The sequence below is a fragment of the Triticum aestivum genome, chromosome 4B (genome assembly GCF_018294505.1).
Source record: "Triticum aestivum cultivar Chinese Spring chromosome 4B, IWGSC CS RefSeq v2.1, whole genome shotgun sequence".
NCBI classification, from domain to species: Eukaryota; Viridiplantae; Streptophyta; class Magnoliopsida; order Poales; family Poaceae; genus Triticum; species Triticum aestivum.
This window is the reverse complement of record NC_057804.1, coordinates 190,675,306-190,694,742: the sequence shown is the minus strand read 5'-3', so window position 1 is coordinate 190,694,742 and position 19,437 is coordinate 190,675,306. Positions and strand designations below refer to the sequence as shown.

Genomic DNA, 19,437 nt, shown 5'->3' with positions numbered 1-19,437 from the left:
CATCTAGGTGTGTAAGTCATCTTATGAAAACCAAATAATCCCAAAACACTTAGGCGCGGTGCATTAACTTCTACCTCGTTTCTTGTTTCTTGACATATCAACCAATAAGAGATAAAGAGTGTGCATGCTTTTAATGACTTGAGATATTAAACATGACATGCAGTAGTTAGTTCATTGCATGCAATACTATTAATTAGCAAATAAACATTAATGTTTCTCGTTTTCTCCTCCTCCTTGGTCACGGTGCACAGCCTAAGATGACTTACTCACCTAGACGGATGGAGTAGTGCATGTGACATGCACTAACATTTCATTAGTTAAATTTATGATCAAAATTTGACACAGATTCCAATGGGGACCAGTAAACTAGAACGGAGGTAGTAGTTATGGGATTACTAATCTAGAAGCCTAAAAGAACTGGCCCCTGGTACTCCTACTAGTAGTAGTACTCAAGTTGGAATTCCAATTGCACGGCACAACTTGTTAGGCAAAAAATTCGATACAGGGTGTAGGAAGCGGTTTGGAAATTTGCATGCCTTTCCAACCAATGAGATACTCCATACAAAGTACGACAGAGAAATAACCACAGAGAAGGAAGCTAAAAGTAAACAATCAAACGAGCATTTTTGCATTTGTTTTGCATTGAATCGTTTCACAAGCTTGACTAGTGTTGTTTTTCTACTTTTACAAAAACCGCATCGTAATGTTAAAACGTGCATTTGCACGTACATAAGTAATAGTAGTACTCCCTCCGTCTAGGTGTACAAGTCTTCCCTCCTTGGTCACCGTGCACAACCACAGATGACATATTGACCTGGACGGAGGGAGTAGCACAGTCTGCAAGCATATATCGAGAGGGACGTGTAGTCCGATAGTATATAGTAAAGTTTGTGCTATATGCACGTACTTGCAAAATGCGTAATAATACACAACGTTTCCAAACTTTCCCTTTTACATACTTAATTAAGGACGCTAAAAATTCCTGAACGTTCAGGATTTATCATTTGCGTCCCAAAACTAATGAGATAGCCTTACGAAACAAAAATTATACTCCTCCTAAAAGCCACGGCGCTCGCAGGAGCGCTTGCGGCGCGCCACGGGTGCCATGGTGCGCGGCCGTTTACCAGCACACCGACACAACGCCTCTTCCTCAGCCTCGCAACTCGCGAGATGCTGATTGGCGGCTTGCCGGCGGGCGAGCGCGATCTCACCGGTGTGGTGATCCGGCGCCAACAGGTACTCCTCCTGGCTCGAAGCGTGCACCCGGTCCACGTACCGCCAAGCACAGATGAGGCGCTTCGGCCCGACTGCACTCAGGGCGTTGGCACAGGCGTCCTCCGCCACCCTCACGGCCCTCGCACGAGCCTTTTGCAAAAGAACCAATTGCTTTACTCTCTCGGACACGACATAGATCTCCCAGAAAGCTTGTTGCGCGGTGCGCTTCTCTTCCTCGGCCTTCTTCTCTGCCTCTATTTTGGCGCGCTCTGCTGGAGGCAAAGCCTCCCACAAGGCGACATCCATTTCTTTCCATAGCTCCTCAAGGCCGGGGGGCTCGGGGGGCGGCGTGGCGTTCTCCTCATAGCAGGGAGCCGACGCGTCCTCTGACGCGCGTGCTGGCGATATTGGGAACACCGATGCATCCACCTCGACACGTCGCGGCGAGGAGCGGAATGCCGACGTGTCCTCCTCGACTAGTGGCGGCAAGGAACAGAACAGCGACGCGTCGCGTCGCGGCGAGGAGCGGAACACCGACGCGTCCTCCTCGACTAGTGGCGGCGAGGAACGGTACGGCGACGCGTCGCGTAGCGGCGAGGAGTGGAACACTGATGCATCCTCCTCGACTAGTGGCGGCGAGGAACAAAACGGCGACGAGTGACCGTCCGCGCGGTGCAGCGAGGGGCTCCTAGGGCTTGGGAGGGGCGATGCCATGGTGGTCGACGTGAGAGGGAGGGGGAGGAGATAGCGATGAACGTGAACGTGAGGGGGAGGAGATAGCGATGTCGTGGGAGGCGCAGTATTTATAGCGAGCAATGGCACACCTACGTAAGATATGGACTGAGCTGCACTGACTTAACTGCAGGTCCAGTTGCGTCACTGACATGTGGGCCAGTACACTACTGGGCCCGTATGTCAGTGACCCAATGCACCTGAAGTGAAGTAAAAGCTACATGGGCATATTTTTTGGAGTAAATTACTGGGGAGCGAAGGGGTGGAAATATTGCTGGTCACAACGGATTAGACGAGCGTGGGGGGAGGAGAGTCATGCATGCAGATTTTTTCACACGGGGTGGAGTGGTGGGACCGCCGGAGGGAGAAGGAGAGTTTGGCAGACATATTGTTTCCACACATGGAGAGGAAAAGATTTGGAGACAAACGGGCTTCCTGCAGGTATGGGGAACGGTGCATAATAAGTCATCTTGCATGCCGGGCTAGGTATAGTCTCAAGTCATTAAAAACATACACGCCCCACACATGTTCATATTTCAAGGTGCACTACATTATTGCATGCGATGATTAAGGCTGGCTATAATGATGGTATCTTAGCTGGTATCATGCACACGGGAATAGCAAACATGCTGATGTGGCAAAGAATTAAAGAAGAGAGGGGGGTTAGAGTAACTAGTGTTCATGCATGCATTGGTAAACACATTTTTTGTGAAGAACGACAACATTAGTTGAGTACTTTTGCAGACTTCAAAAACTATTCCACCGCCTCTACTATCTTGCTAAGAGTAGGTGAAATTTTTGAGTCGAGCCCTTTAAACTAGAAGGGAGGTAGTGATACTCTAATAGCTAGGTGTGTAAGTCATCTTACGAAAACCAAATGATCCCAAAACACGTAGGCGCGGTGCATTAACTTCTATCTCGTTTCTTGTTTCTTGACATATCAACCAATAAGAGATGAGGGTGTGCATGCTTTTAATGACCTGAGACTATCAAACATGACATGAAGTGGTTAGTTCATTGCATGCAATACTATTTAATTAGCAAATAAACATTAATGTCTCTCGTTTTCCCCTCCTCCTTGGTCACGGTGCACAGCCTAGGATGACTTACTCACCTAGACGGAGGGAGTATCAACATTCACAATGTCAAATCAATATTTTTACACTCATTATAAAACGTAGTTCTTATACTCATTATAATCAGTATTGTAGATATTGATATTTTTAGTATAAATTTGGTCGTGGGATTTCATTGATGCCTGTCAAAGCGTGGAGGAAGTGGAGCTTAGGACTTGCATTGTCGGTCTCTACATAGGTATTTCTCTTTATAATCCTGTAATTTTAGAGACTGATTGCGCTTTTGTGGTAGCGTCTCTTGCATCGGGGGACTATGACAGGTCTGCTATGCGTGACCTGAAGATGAAAGCATTGAGCATCTCGAAGTTGATCAACAATCTTCAATTGTCAAAGATTAGCCGTTCGGCCAATAAGGTGGCACACTTAATCGCTAAGTATAGCTTTGACAATAGATTATATGGTATTCTTGTAAATAACGTACCGCCCTGTGTGGTGAATATTGTATCGAATGAGTGTACTGGTGTGGCTGGTTAATTAATATATGGTCGTGTTCAAAAAAAGTATATATTTGGTCAAACACTTTTCAAACGGTTGACGGGAGTAAAAAGGACCAGAGGGAGTATCATGCATGTGGAGTAGGCAAAAAAATTTCTCATTTATAGCCGGTCGAAGTCTCAAAGGGCGCAACCGCACGAGGGAGGCGAATGTCGTGGGAGGCGCGACGGTTGACGGAATTAAGTGAATTTACATCCACGCGCCGGCATGGCGTGCGAATAGGCAGAAGCTATACCGTCAGGCCTACGATATGGGTCTAGTAGACATGACATCTAGTGGGTCCCGCATAGTTCTCAAGAACTCTTTGGGGGCTTGCAGCCGTTTATCCACTGGGCAAGCTAGCAACCCCATGCCGTTCGCACGCTCTACTCGTCCCCGTCTTCTACCTCACAACAGTTTGCTCCCAGTCGTCCCATCCTTTCACATTAGTTCGCTCCCAGTTTTTGCAGGGTACAACAGTTCAACTTCTCCTAACCCTCCTCCAAAATCCATGGCCTCCCAAATCTCCATGGACGCTGCTGAGTACCAGGTTAGAGCCATCACCGGCGATCAGTTCATCGTCATCTACACACGTGGATCCGCAACGGTGAAAGCATGGCTTGCTCGCTTCCTACGCATGTTCAACAGTTCAACGGATGAGTGGGTCGCTGGGCTAGATGTTGAGTACACCACAGTCGTGGGATGAGAGAAGGATCTAAAGGACGAAGAGAGGAAGAAGCCCGCCGTGATCTAGGTTTGCGTACATAACGTTTGCTTGGTCTACCACATATGCCATGCCGACGTTGAGTGCCAGGATTTTAAGAACTTCCTCAAGGACAAAAGAGTGAAATTCATTATTGTAGGCTTTAAGAACGACAGGGATATCCTGCATCGGATAGGTCTCATTGTAGGCCAGCCCTTCGATCTCCAGAAGGCAAGCCTGGTGTCCTCCTCTCAACCTTCAATGCTGACCCTGGCAGCAGCCATGATTGATCCTTCGTACGCTAAACTGAAGAAACCTCATCACGAGTTTCATCATGCATGGGAGTCGAAGACATTAGATGAAGATCACATCCTGTACGCAGCAATGGATGCCTACCTTTGTTTAAATATCTACATGGGTTGGATGAAGAGGCAGAGCCCAGTGTCTGGTTCAAGCAAAGAAGCATCGGCGAAGAGGAAGAGGAAGAGGGACGAGGACGAAGTCGAGGACGTGGACTCGGACTCCGAGTAGGTGGCAGTGCCATCGCTCATGCTGGTTCTACTGCAGTGTCAAGCGTACTAGTTGCTTAGTTTATTTTCAAGGGTGTGTTGTGCTGAGGCCCCAGCAGAACTATGTTTATGTTCTTTCTCGTTATTTGAACTCTTTAGTATGTAGAGTAGTACTAGTACTATGTCTTACTACTGTTCTTCTTGCAGTTGGTACTACTGCTCGTATCTTCGTGTTCCTACTGTACTTAATACGTTCGTACTAGTAGTATAATTTGGGTCAGTCGATTTGTGAAATAAGTTCGACGAAGCGAAGGAAGAAGACGGCAGAAGAGGTGGAAGAAGCCCTTCTAGCCATCCATGTTGCATCAAACGGCTCACATGAGTTGACTGACCCAAATTGCTCCTTCAGATTGCAGGATCCACGTGGCATTCAAGGTCTCGAAGGTAGATTCCGCATCCGCACCCAGTTTGCGGGCTCGACGCGCGCGCGACTGGCTTCCGCCGCGACAGCCACCATGCGCGCCTCCTCCGCGCGGGCGGAGACGACAATGACACGCTAGTACCTCCTCACCGGCATGCTGGAGCATGCGTTCGTCCTCCTCTTCGTACGCTGCGTGCATAGACGCGGCTCCACCAGCTGCTCACGTGCTTGGCAGCGCGGCGGCATGGCGAGGAGGGACTGCAGACGACGTGAGCGAGCGAGCCTTCGGCTTCATGGCACAGGGATGGCGGCGACACGGCGGTGATGGGCAAGAAATTGTTGGCCGGAGCAGGCGGGCACCGGCATGCGTAACGGCGGCGACATATTGATGAGTGCGCGTATGGGAGCTTACTTTAGTTTTATATAAGGTTGGTCAAACTTAAAAGAAAACCGTACTAGTACACGTAAACATTAGACTTAGGCAGCGCTTTTATTTAAAAAATTGAAGTTAATACCACAGCCACGATATGGAATCATGTGTAAGCGCGTGAACCGCGGCCGCGCGGTCGATCGAATGGTGCGTCACCGTGTCGCACTCGAAGGACATCCACCGAACTTTTTTTTGTGTGTGAAAACAATCCTTGAATATTACTCAACTTTTTTCCTGGGAAAGTTCTTGACGCTGCAATATTTCCATATATTTGAATTTAGCTCGAGTTTGTTTTTATTTGGATTTGGACGTTTTAGGTGCGCCCTAGTTTTTTTAATACTTATTTTGTGTGTGTGACTGAGAGAGAACGTGTGTATGTGTCCATATGTGTGTTGTAGCGGAAGGGCAATGTGGAGACGGTGTGCGTGTGATACAGACATAGAGAGGTGTGAATGTGCAAATGATCATGCATGAGTGAGACATAGACAGATGCCGATACGTTGTGTATACATGAGAGAACGGTCTTCTAGTTTACTTGTGTGTGTGTGTGTGTGAGAGAGAGAGAGAGAGACAAAGAGAGAGAGGAGCATCCGTAACACAACAACCATCTCTCTCGATTGGTCCATCCCTCGCACGATCGTATGCAACACATGTATCAACGCGCACATTTTGACACCCTCACTCGTCCCCTGCCCACCTCAAGGCCCACACAATCTCTTCGTGAATACCCATTTCTCTCCTTAGGTTTGTTTTCGCTCAATACCTGACACACACACACACACAACACAAGACACACACACACACTCCCCCGAGCACACAATTCATCCCCATCCAAGGTTATACGGCGACCACTCTCGCTTGTGCTTCTTTGCACCCCAACATGCACAACACCTCAATCTTCAAAGAGGGCATCGAGCAGATCGAAGACGGCGACCACACCGCGCTAGAGAATGTGGGGTCATTTGGAAGCAGGGTGATGTGACGACGGCTGACTGACTCCTCCCCCACCCTCTCTCTCTCTTGCACAAAATTACCAATCCCTCTCTCCCCCGCACAAAATTGTCAATCCCTCAACCCATGAGATCCTTCCCCTCTCGTCCATGTTTTTCCAGCTCTCTCATCAAACATGTTGTCTCTTCTCCTTCCACGTATACAGAATCTAGATGCACACGCATCTCACGTATATTACATGTCTCCATCTTTCTCACAGACCTAACTTCTTCCTCTCTCTTTCTCTTTCTCTCTCTCTCTCTCTGTCTCGTTGGGTTTGTCTCCTACTCTCTCATCCACATACATACAATCTTTCCTGCCCTATCTGCTCCATCTTCAAAAGCTCTCTCTGCATGTTTCATTCACACATTAGGATATGTCAAAATGTTGCTTCTATAATGGCCGATGTAGAGTTTTGGTTGTTTTTGTTGCATCCTACAAAGTAATAACTATGAAATGCATTTAGATTCTCATTTGACTGGGATTATGTGAGTTTGAGCATGTTATGAAGTACTATAGACCTTGTATACATCTTGGGATTCGACAATGATTGTAACTACTGAATTGTATAGACCATTACATTCGAAGTAAATAGCCTAATATATTTATTTCACAATTTCAAAAAATGATTAGTTCACTACAAACTAAGAAAACAAATGTGTACTCCCTCCGTTTTTATTTAAGTCCACGTATTAGCATTGGTCAAAGTCAAGTTTTGTAAACTCCCAGAAAGCTTATAACAAAAAATATTAACATATACAATAACAAATAAATACCATTAGATTCATTATTGAATGTACTTTCACATCATACATATTTGTTATGGTAAATGTTTATATTTTTATATAAACTTGGTCAGACTTTAGGAAGTTTGACTTCGGTCAAACCTAATATGCAGAGTTTACTACTACTACTCGCTAGTTGCTTAGCCGAATCACTCAACACGCCACACGGGGAGTCCAGTGTCACAAAATTTTGAGGTCGGCGGGAAAATCTCCCGTGACCCTGATTCGAGTAGTGGGAAGTTACCATCATAGCCTTCGGAACAGGCCTACGGATGACGCTTGGTAGGGGGCTGTTTTCGTAACTTCAGGTTCACCCTACCTAGCCAACCCCACCCCGGCACCCAGAGTAGTACACCTGAATACTCCCCATTTTCTATCCCCACCGCAAAATAGACTTCTCCACGGCACCACAGCCTTCGTGCTCCTCCCCTTTACATCGGCGCACTCGTCCACCGCAGCGCATCTGCCTCATCGACGACCTCGTATGCCGCACTGGAGCCGGTCCACCGTCGTCGTCATAGATGGAGCCTCTTCCACGGTCTCGGATCTGCTTCCCGAAAGCTGACGCCAAGCGCAGAAGTACCACCATCGTGGACAATGAACTGACTCCCGTTGCCGACCATGACTCACAGAGGCCGCCGCGACCATCGTTCTCCTCCTTGATTGGTAATGTGTGTATTGAATCACTTAGCAATACATGTGCAATTCCAATTTTGTTCATACCTACCCTTCAATTTTCCTGGGTGCTATTGTTCCCGTAAAAGTAATTAGTTATAGCCTCCATTGTCCAACAGAATATCAGCTTGTAATTGTGCGTCGCTCTTGTACCGCGCTGTGCTTGGGTAGGTTTTTTATCTGCAACCAGTAGTGTGGCAAATGATGGAAAGGTTTTTAGAACTAGCAAGATGCCCATGCGTTGCACGCATCAAGATGCATTTGTATGAGTAGTTTATCTTGTGGGAGAAAAGGATGAATGAGGTAAGGCCTTATTTGCAAATCTGGAGAGGGGTATGGGTATCTTTTCGCAAAATTCCCATTTGTTTCCTTCCTATCTGTCAGATATAAATCGGACGGCCTATATTGCAAGAAAAAAAAGTATAGAGAAAAAAAAGTAGACGTCGGGAAGAGAGTAGAGATAGCAGAGACGTCGGGAAAGGATCGCACGCGCGCGGGGAAAAGCGGCCGGGCGTGCGCTAGTTTTGGCGCGTGGCGTCCGGCGCGCTTTATAAAATCCAACTCCCTCCCACCGCTTTGTGCCTTGCCACCGCTCTGTGCCTCGCCACCGCTCTCTCCCCGCTCTTTTTCGCCTCGCCGCCGTTGTGCCACCATGCCGCCGCATTGCCGGGAAACTTGGGGATACCGCGGCATCCGCGCGCGCCCTTCCGGCGGCTTCTCCGCCGAGATCCGGTTCCACGGGATGCGCCTCGGCCTCGGCAATTTCGACACCACCAACGAGGCCGCCCGCGCGTACGACGCGGCGGCGTGGCACCTCCGGTGGCCTCATAGAACATTGAACTTCCCCAACGTGCCGACATGGGAGCGGGCGCAGGAGCTCGCGCCTCTGCCGCGGCTTAGCACCGACGAGGATTGTCGCGAAAACCGGAGGCGGGAGCACCGTCTCGGCATCGCCGAGATGGACGAGGAAGCCATGGCGTTGTGGCACCAACACTTCCTGTAGAACATCATCAACGAGCGCGAGTTCTACGCGCAAAGGAGGGCGGAGAGGGATAAGAGGAGGGCGGAGCGAGCCGCTTATCGCGAGGACAAGCGTAGGCGAAAAGCAGACGCTCAATTCAACATGAGGCTAGGAGCAGCGTTGCCCTGGAAATCCGACGACGATCGGTATCTTCATGCCTACAGTAAGATGTCGAAGGAGGACATCACCGAGGAGGAGTCGGACGACGAGGAGTAGTTGAATTATCTTTTTTTATCTATCTATGTTGAGAACTATCCTCTACTCTCTAGTATCTACTTCTCGATCTCAGCGGTGTAAATGCTTTTTTAAAGCGCCACGCGTTGCGATTCTGTTGGAGATGCTCTAACATGGCAGGCGAGTGCTTTAATGTTGCCCACAAGATGCGCGAGTATTACTAGTAGTATTTTTCTTGCCATGTTGAGATTTTAAAACCACGAGTGTGAACATGCAAAGGAGCAATGAAGACCAAACACGGGATATTCGGGACATCTTCAAGGAGCGTGGCAAGTTAAAGAGGAGTTGCATTGAACCTGTAAAACGAGCTTTGGTAAGTAACACCCTTTCAATTACTTTCGTTTAGCCTCGTGTTCTTCGATGTGTATATGTTGTTGTTTTTGTTTCTATTAAGCATGGTGTTCTTCGATGTGTAATAAGAAGAGTCTTAATCGTCCTAATGCTTTCGTTTTTAACTTGATGTAGGAAGTGGGTATTCTCACCTTGTAGTCTATTTTTATATTTCTTTTCCTTTTGAATTCACTTCTCCGAGTTCTATTTATCTAGCTTCTACTAAATGGATCTAGGTTTCTCTGAGTATTGATCTAAAAAAGAAGTAACTTCATGTCAGGATGCAGTTCCTGCGAGGAGGGAAGTATGGTCAACCTCGAGATCATGTTTCCAAAATGAGGCTGGATTACACACAAGGTGCCAGTTCCCTAATCATGCTGGATTAGACACAAGGTGCAAATTCCCAGATGATGCTGGATTACACACAAGCCAGGTGGAGTCGTCAGCTGTTCGTGTCCTCGTGGCATTAGTAAAGGCTGAAAGAAAGCATGCAGCAGCCCTTGAGAATGTAGCCGAGTTCCTGAAGAAGCGAAAAGAGCAATCAAATGCTCTCTTCACCCAAGCCAAAGAAGAGATGGAAGAAGCCAGAAATAAGCTAGCAGAGGCAGAGCAGGCTAGGCGTCTCCTGCTATCTAAAACTGTTGTCAATACAAAATTTCCTTCATAATAGCTAGGTTCAAATGTTTATCCAGTCAGCATGCATGTTGTGATGTCTGTGCATCTACTGATGTGGCACAAAATGTTTTTTTTGGGTCATGTAATAACAACAATTACTTTCCTAACAATAACAGACGAAGCGTTGGACATGGTATAGTTCACGCACAAGCCCGACATTCCAAGTTCAACTTCCACATCAAACTCATGTTCACAGATATCTGCACATTCATACATAATGTCCACAACCATGATTCACTTCAAAGCCAAAAAAATGTGAGGAGAGTTATAAATAAAGAAAAACCTCTACTAGTTCCTGCTACCAGTGCGAGCACAACAAGTCAAGACCATGCATAAATTAATTATATTTTAGTCATTTTTTCCGTTCTAAAATGCTTGCCGGCTCGCGGAAGGACGTGTTGCCGGCACACGCGCGGATTCAATGAAGGCAGGCGGGGCAGTCTTAAGCTAGTTGCACGCGGCGAGGAGGCGTGCTCAGCCGGGCCTGCAGCGAGTGCGGCCCTCTTGGCCGGCGTGCCGGTTCAATGCCTGCGCTATGAGAGGTCGCGTCCGTGTTAGAGCAATCACTCCCTCCAGTCCTTTTTTGTTTCGGTATAACAAAATCTCGTTTTCCATTCATATTTTACAAGTAAAATTCGTAGACAAACTTTAACCCAAAGTACGATGGGGACTAGTAAACCAGAAAGGAGGTAGTGGTTTTTTAATCAAAGAAGGGTTTCCCCTTTCGATTACTGAAAACTAGCATCTAAATCTAAACCATAGTATTTTCCCTAGAACTACCAGGTTCAACATCTCGCAACATAAACCCATACAACCACACGCCAAGGAGGTACGTAGTACTATGAATTCCATTTTCTCTCCATACCAATCGTTCTAAAAACTACTTACTACTTATAACGTGCCATTGAAAATCGGAACTCTTAACCCCGCTAAAAAATGATATTTTAAACGTGGCTACTCGATCTGTGGCAACTGGCGAGCCACCGCGCTCCAAGTCATTCACTTGTGGTCCCGACCATCAACTCCTACAAAGGTGCTCCACCACGTACCCGGTACCCGCGAATGCAACAATCGTGGACCTAGGGTTTTAGGGTTTATTTGTTAACTTCGCCTTTACGTAACACTCATGTGTGCGAGACAGCGGGAGGCCGACTACGTGCGTGCACCTCTTCTCTTCGCATATGTACTCCACCATTTGTCTGGTGTTCAAAAAATTATAATAACTAGTCGTCAACCCGTGCACCTACACGGGCTAGTAATAATATCATCATAAACAAACTCCAAATTTTTATCACACATGAATGCAATTGAAGAAATTTAAATAATACACTTTGAGCATTGCCATGATATTAACATCCATCTAGTGCTCATCAAATTGTGTGCACTTCCTAAATGCTTCTGAATCAAATCAGTATTGGATTTTTTATTAAATTCGGTATGCTCTCAGCTCAGTTGAGAAGAGTTTGGTTAACACCAAAGTAAAGCAACATATGTTGTGTAGTAGCGAGGAGAAAATATGCTCTTTAATAATTGAGTGTTTTGCATGGCCAAACCACCAAAGGGCAAAGAAACATTTTACATCGCAAATATACATTTCTTTCTTCATCAAGATTACAACCCCACAAAAGGGGATCATGAGCAATGCATCGGACTTTCTCGTTTATTGAGTAAATATAGGTGCTACTGATTATAAAAACAACAAACTGGGAATAAGAAATTATTGATTTCCTTCACAATGCCGTAGCAAGGCCCTCTGCGGCTCGCCTCCATCTCTAGGGTGAGGTCACCATCTAGCTTAGCTGCTCTGCCACCTCAACCATGTGAATAGTGATGTTGTTCAGAGCATGCCCCAATTGATTCTGATAACCATCCGAACTCCCCAACGCGAGGAAGAGACTACACTCGGCACAAAAGATAGTTGGAGAAATTCGTATTTGAATCAAAAGCCTAGTATAATATATTGATGCATGAAGCATTCACTCATTGTCATAAATATCAAATGATATATAATCCACACATTGAAGGCCCAAATAGGTATGGTTTAAATTGAGCTGCACATTCAAACTATCTTTTATTCTCCACGTACATAGATCAGTAATTTTGAGGCCAAGCACAGTTGAAGAAATGACATCTATCTGCATACGGATATATGATGTTAATTATATGTTTGCATATAGGAGAACAACTTGCAGAAGTTCTCAAGGTAGCAACACCAGTCTTTTAAAGTATTATAACTACATCCAATATCTACTACTTGCATCCTCTATTTATTTGATTAGATTAGATTGATGTTGCTAATTGTTGTACCACAAATCGGTGAGAGACAAAAAATAGTACTTCAGTGGAAGATGTACAGACTGAGAACATCTATCGTAACTCAGTAGAGATATTACATTGATATTACCTGCGGGCCAATCTAGCACAATGAATTTTCTTGTTTGCACGAATGCAACCTCATAAAGAAAACATTTAGTCAAGAAACATTACGAGGGTTGCATTAAACTTCAGACAATCATGTCACATAACTGGAAAAGAGAAAGAAATGTGCATACAGGAACAAATAGTATAAGTAGGTGACGCCAAAACAATTAGCCACTTCTTTCCATGCTTAGTTGTGTTTTGTAATTAATTACTAAACCAATAGTTCGTTTTTTAGTTTTGAAACATCACACTTTCGTAACTAAAAACTAATCGATCAATTGAATATTGAGCAATATAAGTAAATGTATGTCTCTTTTTGATAGCTTATCACTGCAATTTATCCATAATTTATTTTTCTTTGTAGAGAACAGAGTGGAATAGCAGTAAGTAAAATTACAGTAACTAAACCTTGACTTGCTTCTGTAGCATTTTGATTAAGATCAAAACAAAACACCGTCAAATGTTTCGTAATAGAAAAAACAAATGTACACATTTTTAACTCAACATGTGCACTTCGTCAATATGTCATGAGTCCTTATGCTTCAAGCACATTAACCTAATGCACTGTGTATGGACATGCACGGCCGAACCCATATGATCTTAGCTCAAATCTAAGAGGAGGTTAATGTGTGATATTTCACCAGTTTATACATTGGACGCGTCTAGTGGGTGGCCGGCTGCCCACTAGCGCGATCGAGCGGCTGGCCGAAAAAGGTAACCCCCTGTCCCCCGCGCAACAGAAAAGAAAGGGGCCACCATCCCGACCGATCGAGCGGCCACCAGAACAGACCGATCGAGCGTCCACCAACAGAATCGCCCCCAACGTGGCCAGCTGTCCCCAGCTCGCCCCCGCGCCCGCTCGTCCCCATGCCCCAGCCCCTCCCACGCTGCCTTCTTCTTCTTCTGCACGCCAGAAGGAGGGACATCCAATAGAATCGCCCCCAGCCCTTCTTCCTCCTCCTACACAGTCGCCATGGGAGCCCCAAAGTAGAAGAAGAAGCTGCTTCAAAAAAGAAGATCTAAGGGCAGGGTGGTCAGAGCCATACCAGGTAGCAGCATCAAGTAGGTAAGCCCCCTATGCCCCTCTTCACTTCCCCCTTTCTTCTACTGCATATGTAAACCCCCTTCTCCATGGATCTAGGACAAATCCATGGAGAAGCTGCTTCAAAAAAAGGTGAATCTGGCACATCACACCAGCCTACTTGATGTTACTGCTGGATGTGTTAAACAAGCCAAAAACTACTTGATGCATGCCAAACAAGTTTCTCCCACCTGGATGTGTTAAATAAGCTGCTTCAAAAGTGTTTCCCCTGCCCCTTTTATGTGTTCAACAAGTCAACTAAGACATATTTTCTGGCCAACTAATACGTGATTCTAGCCAAGTGAACATGCATGCTTGCCAACTGGATATATGCATCCTAGCCAACTGAAACGTCTATTATAGCCAGCTGAAAACATTGACTGTACAACAGATCATGCATCCTGGGCATGCTGATATATGCATCCTGGCCAACTGAAATGTCTATTCTAGCCAGCTAAATACATTGGTTGTGCAACAGAACATGCATCCTAGCCAAAATGATATATGGATCCATGAAAATTCAAACATCTATTTTAGCCAACTAAACACATTGGTTGTGCAACTAAACATGCATGCTGGCCAACTGATATATGCATCCTAGGAAAATTGAAACATCTATTCTATCCAACTGAATACATGGACTTTGCAACTGAACATGCAAGCTGGAAACTGATATATGCATCCTGGAAAATTGAAACACCTATTCTAGCAAAAATTGAACACATTGACTGTCAAAGTAAATTTGCATGCTGGCCAACTGATATATGCATCCTGGCCAACTCAAAGAACTATTCTAGCCAAAACCAAAAAACTGCAGTACGACAACTTCTGCAGCAATATGTGCGACAGATAAATAAACAAGGTTATTGAAGCCATAAAACCACATTAAAGTAGTCACACATATATTGCTTGTACCACACATATATTCTGGTAGCACACCTATTGAAAAGCTATAGTGTAAAAATATGTTCAAATATACTGGAAGTAGAAACAGGAACGGTGACGAAAAACATATATCTATAGTTTGTCCTCAAATTCTTCTTTCTTCTTTCACCTGAATTTTGCATCTGAAAAAAGTAGCATTAAATTGTGTCCCAATTATGTGCAGCAAAATCTGAATAAGTTCCTTGCCAACGGAAACCCTGCGGATCATTGCAACAAAAGCAGAGGAAAAAGTTAGAAAACTCTATGGTAAAAAGAAGTCAAGTTCTTACCAACTATTTACTGCAAACTGTGCAACTAACATAACAAATGTGTGCAAAAACAAAAAAATGCATGCATGTTATAATAAAAGATTCTGCTACAGACATGTTGCTTTTGGAACTAAAATTGTCATAAAATGGTGTGCAACTGCCTATTTACTAAGTTTTTAGGTTGTTTGAAACACTCTTTTCTATGATTAACAACTGATGACATCACTTTCTTCTTTTTTATATGTGCAGTGAGTGTGTGGCAGCATCAAAAAAAGAAAAAAATGCTTGATCTCAAGGAGTTGCCTCCTGATCTCAATGAGCTTCCTCATGATACGGATCAGCAGCAACCCAACATACCACAAGGAAACTAGACAGAAAATATTCGATCTGTTTACTACACGCAGGCAAGTCATGGTGGAAACCCTATGGGCCATGACAATGTGGCAGGCGAGCCATCAACCCGTGGTGCCCCTGTAGTGGTGTCTTTGCAATCAGAGAGCCATACTCTAGATGACACGGGAACCGAGGCAAATGTTCCTGGTCCAACCAGGACTGAGCTAGGAGCTGGGGCTGTTGACGGAGTTGTGCAAGAAGAAGAAGGAGAGGATGAGGCTGGTTCTCAACCTATGGAACCCTATGTTGGCATGAGGTTTGACAGCCTTCAAATTGCTAAGGATCACTACAACAGCTACGCACTACGGATGGGTTTCTCTATCAAGATGAACACATCTAGATGGACACCCCGCACCAATGAATTGATAAAACAACAGTTTTGCTGCAACAAGTTCAAGAAGCCCAAAGCTGATGATGGAGGAGCTGAGGCTCCTCCTGTCCTGGACCCTATTCCAGATCCAAAATCTGTTGATAATGATGAGGAGATGGAAGAAGAACCTCCAATATTTGCTGAAGAGGAGGCTGGTACTAGTAAGAAGAAGAAGAAGAAGCACAAACGCGAGACAATAAAGCAGACTCCGTGCAAAGCGAAAATGTTGGTGAAGCTGATAGATGGGCGATGGGAGGTGACGCACTTTGTTCGTGAACACAATCATCCGCTCGTGAACAAACCTTCATTATCCAAATACTTGAGACCCCACCAAGGCATCTCACCTGATGAAAAGGAGTTTCTGCGCATCTCGTATAACTGCAACTTGACTACAGGTGTGGTGTTTTTCTATATCCCTTAAAGAATTAAGTTTTCCTCTAGGCAGTCCAGTGTGCAACTGTTATGGTACTACTGTGCAACTGAAATGACTTAACTGTGCAACTGCTGTCCAACTGGTGTGCAACTGAAATGACTTCACTTCATGTGTAGTTGTGCAACTAGATTGTCTTTACTGTGCAAATAAACAATGTCCTGTATGCAAAAAGTGCAAACGTGTTTTTAAAAATATGCAGCTAGGTGTCCATTTCCTGCGATTATCTTCTGTGCCAACACATGTCCTATTACTGAGCAGCTGGATGTGCGCATTCGTGCAACTAAAAAAAGGATACACTGTTTGTTTTTGTATTATGCAGGACGTATGATGCATGTAATGGCAGAGTTCTATGGATCTGAGATGATGGTGCCATTCAGACCAAAGGCAATAACTAATATGTGTACAAGTTTCCGTAGAGATGACACAAAGGAGGGTGATCTGATTGGGACAATTGCGCACTTCAAGGATATACAAAAAACCGATCCAGACTTCTTCTATAAGGTGAAATATGATGAAGAGGACAGAGTTGTCAACATATTTTGGGTGGATGGCTTAGCTCGAAAAGCTTATGCGGAGGCATACCACGATTGCATATCGTTTGACACCACCTACATGACCAACATGTACAATATGCCGTTCGCGCCCTTCATAGGAATAAACCTACATGTCCAATCTTTCATGATGGGTTGCGTGTTTGTGAGGCAGGAGTTGGCATCGAGCTTTGATTGGGTGTTTGGAGCATTCCTAGAGGCTATGGATCGCAAACCTCCTGACAACTTCATCACCGATCATGATGGTGCAATGAGGCAGTCAATACAGAGCATCTTTCCAACCACCGTGCACCGCTGTTGTCGATGGCACATCATGAAAAAGGCTCAGGAAAAAGTTGGTTGGCTACTGTGCCGGAATCCAGGACTCTCTGATGATTTCAACAAGTGTGTTGACTTCAGCTTCACTATAGACGAGTTTGAGCAGAATTGGGTTTGGTTAATGGTGAAGTACGAGGCTATGACACGCATGCACTTTGAGAAGTTGTACGAATACAGGTCAACTTGGGTGTCGTGCTACTTCAAGCACAGGTTCTTCCCGTTCCTACGGTCTACACAGCGTAGTGAGGGGTTCAACACCGTCCTGAAAAGATATGTGAACCCACACAACTCAATGCTGAACTTCGTCAAGCAATATGAAAAAATCCAGAACCACATCCTTGCCAAGGAAGGTTGTAATGATTACAGGACAGAACACCTTGAGATTGAGCTGTGGTCCAACTTCCCAATAGAGAAGCAAGCTTACAAAACCTATACTAGGGACCTTTACCGCAAGTTCAGAGAAGAGTTTGAGCCGATTGGACGTTATAATGCATTCCAAGTTGGTGCTGATATATTTGAGCTCAGACCGAACCAGGAATTTGTTGCCAAATATGGTTCTCGAAACTACTTGGTGCAGGCAAGGGTGGAGGAGGGTTCCTATTTGTGTGAGTGCTGTAAAATGGACAAGGACAGCATCCTCTGTTGCCACATCCTCAAGGTGTTCACCCATATTGGAGTTGATGTCATACCGGAAAGGTACCTGCTAAGACGGTGAACACCTACTGCTGTACCTAGTGCGCCAGGGACTGGTTATGAGCAACCGGATGAAATGCCTCCTCAGTCAAAGAAGCAGATAAGGGAGAGGAACATGATATACGATTTTCAGAAACTAGCAAAGTTTGCAAGTGGTTCTGATCCAGCACAAGCTATTGTATACAAGCATATGCGCGCAGCACGTACCGAGATCGGCCACCTGAACAAGTCCAAGAAAAAGAAAAAACCGACTGCTGTCACGGGGCCATCAGATGATGGCAACCCTCGAGGACCTCCTCCACCTCCAGATAGCAATAAGGGGGCGCATTATCCAGGTAATTACCTGCCCCAACTCCTGATCTAACTAGGTGTGTAACTTCAGTTGCACACATCATTGTGCCCAGTTGCACACATCATGGTGGCCAGTTGCACAGAAACAGGCTGCCTAGTTGCGCATGCTGTGTTAGTTCAAGCATCGAGATAACACAACTAACTTGTTTTTCCTATTCTGGATATAGATGATGTCAACCCTCAAGGACATCCTCCATCTCCTGGCCCTACAGGCAGCACTTAGGGGCCTCATCATCCAGGTAATTACCTGCCCCAACTCCCCATCAAACTAGGTATGTAACTCCAGTTGCACACATCATGGTGCTCAGTTGCACAGAAAACAGGCTACCTAGTTGCGCACACTGTGTTAGTTCGAGCATCAAAGATAACACAACTAACTTATTTGTCCTGTTCTGGCTATAGGTGATGCCAACCCTCAAAGACCTCCTCCCCCGCCTGGCCCAACTAGCAGTGCCCTGCGTGCTACTCCCAATGGACCTACAGGCAAGACTCAGGGGGCTCATCACCGAGGTAAAAATACCTTCCCCAACTCCCAACAAAACTAGGGTGTGTGACTTCAGTTGCACATATCATCTTGCCCAGTTGCACAGAACATGCTGCCTAGTTGTGTGCGCTGTGTTAGTTTGAGGATCAAGATAAAAATCTAACTTGTTAGTCATGTTCTGCCCATAAGCGATTACAATCCAAGTACCATGACGGGCCGTGCTACTACAGGTGTTTTTTTCAACTTAACTTGCACACAGCAACCAGTTAGTTGCACAACATAGGCTGTGTGGTTGTAGAGAACATCAGTGCTGGTTGCACAACAAAAAAGGTACTAAATTTTTTATATGATTATCACACAGGTGATCGTGATGGTCCTACTACCCCGTTGGAGGTTGCGTCCCCTGCACAAGCTTCTGATGATTTTGTGCCCAGGGATCCTCCAAGGTCTACTACAAAGGGTAGGGCAAAAAGTCGACGGTACAAATCGGCGTGGGAGCTACACCCAAAGAAGAAAAACAAATGCAGCCAGTGCCAATCTACAGAGCACACTGCTGGTGTGTGTCCACTCAGGCTACTGTGATTCTGTTTCATCGTTTGTAACTTTGAGACAAAAAAGGAAAAGAATGATGTTTTTTAGCAATATTGGGACCAAGTGGACACATTCAGCATCTATGATATCTCTTTATGTAATTTATGCACTGTGTAAAAAAGGTTGCTATTTGTGCCTTTGTTGGCAACTGGTTAAATATTTAGTTGTTGAACAATTGTATGTCCAGTGCTCCTAATGTATCAAACAAAAGTGATGACATTGACTTGC

The 19,437-nt window shown here is 45.3% G+C and overlaps 1 pseudogene; it reads left to right on the top strand.

The window, feature by feature from the left end:
* LOC123090055 (uncharacterized) overlaps positions 1-19,200 on the top strand; it is a 76,654-nt pseudogene extending 57,454 nt beyond the window's left edge.
* Positions 19,201-19,437: the final 237 nt, after the last annotated feature.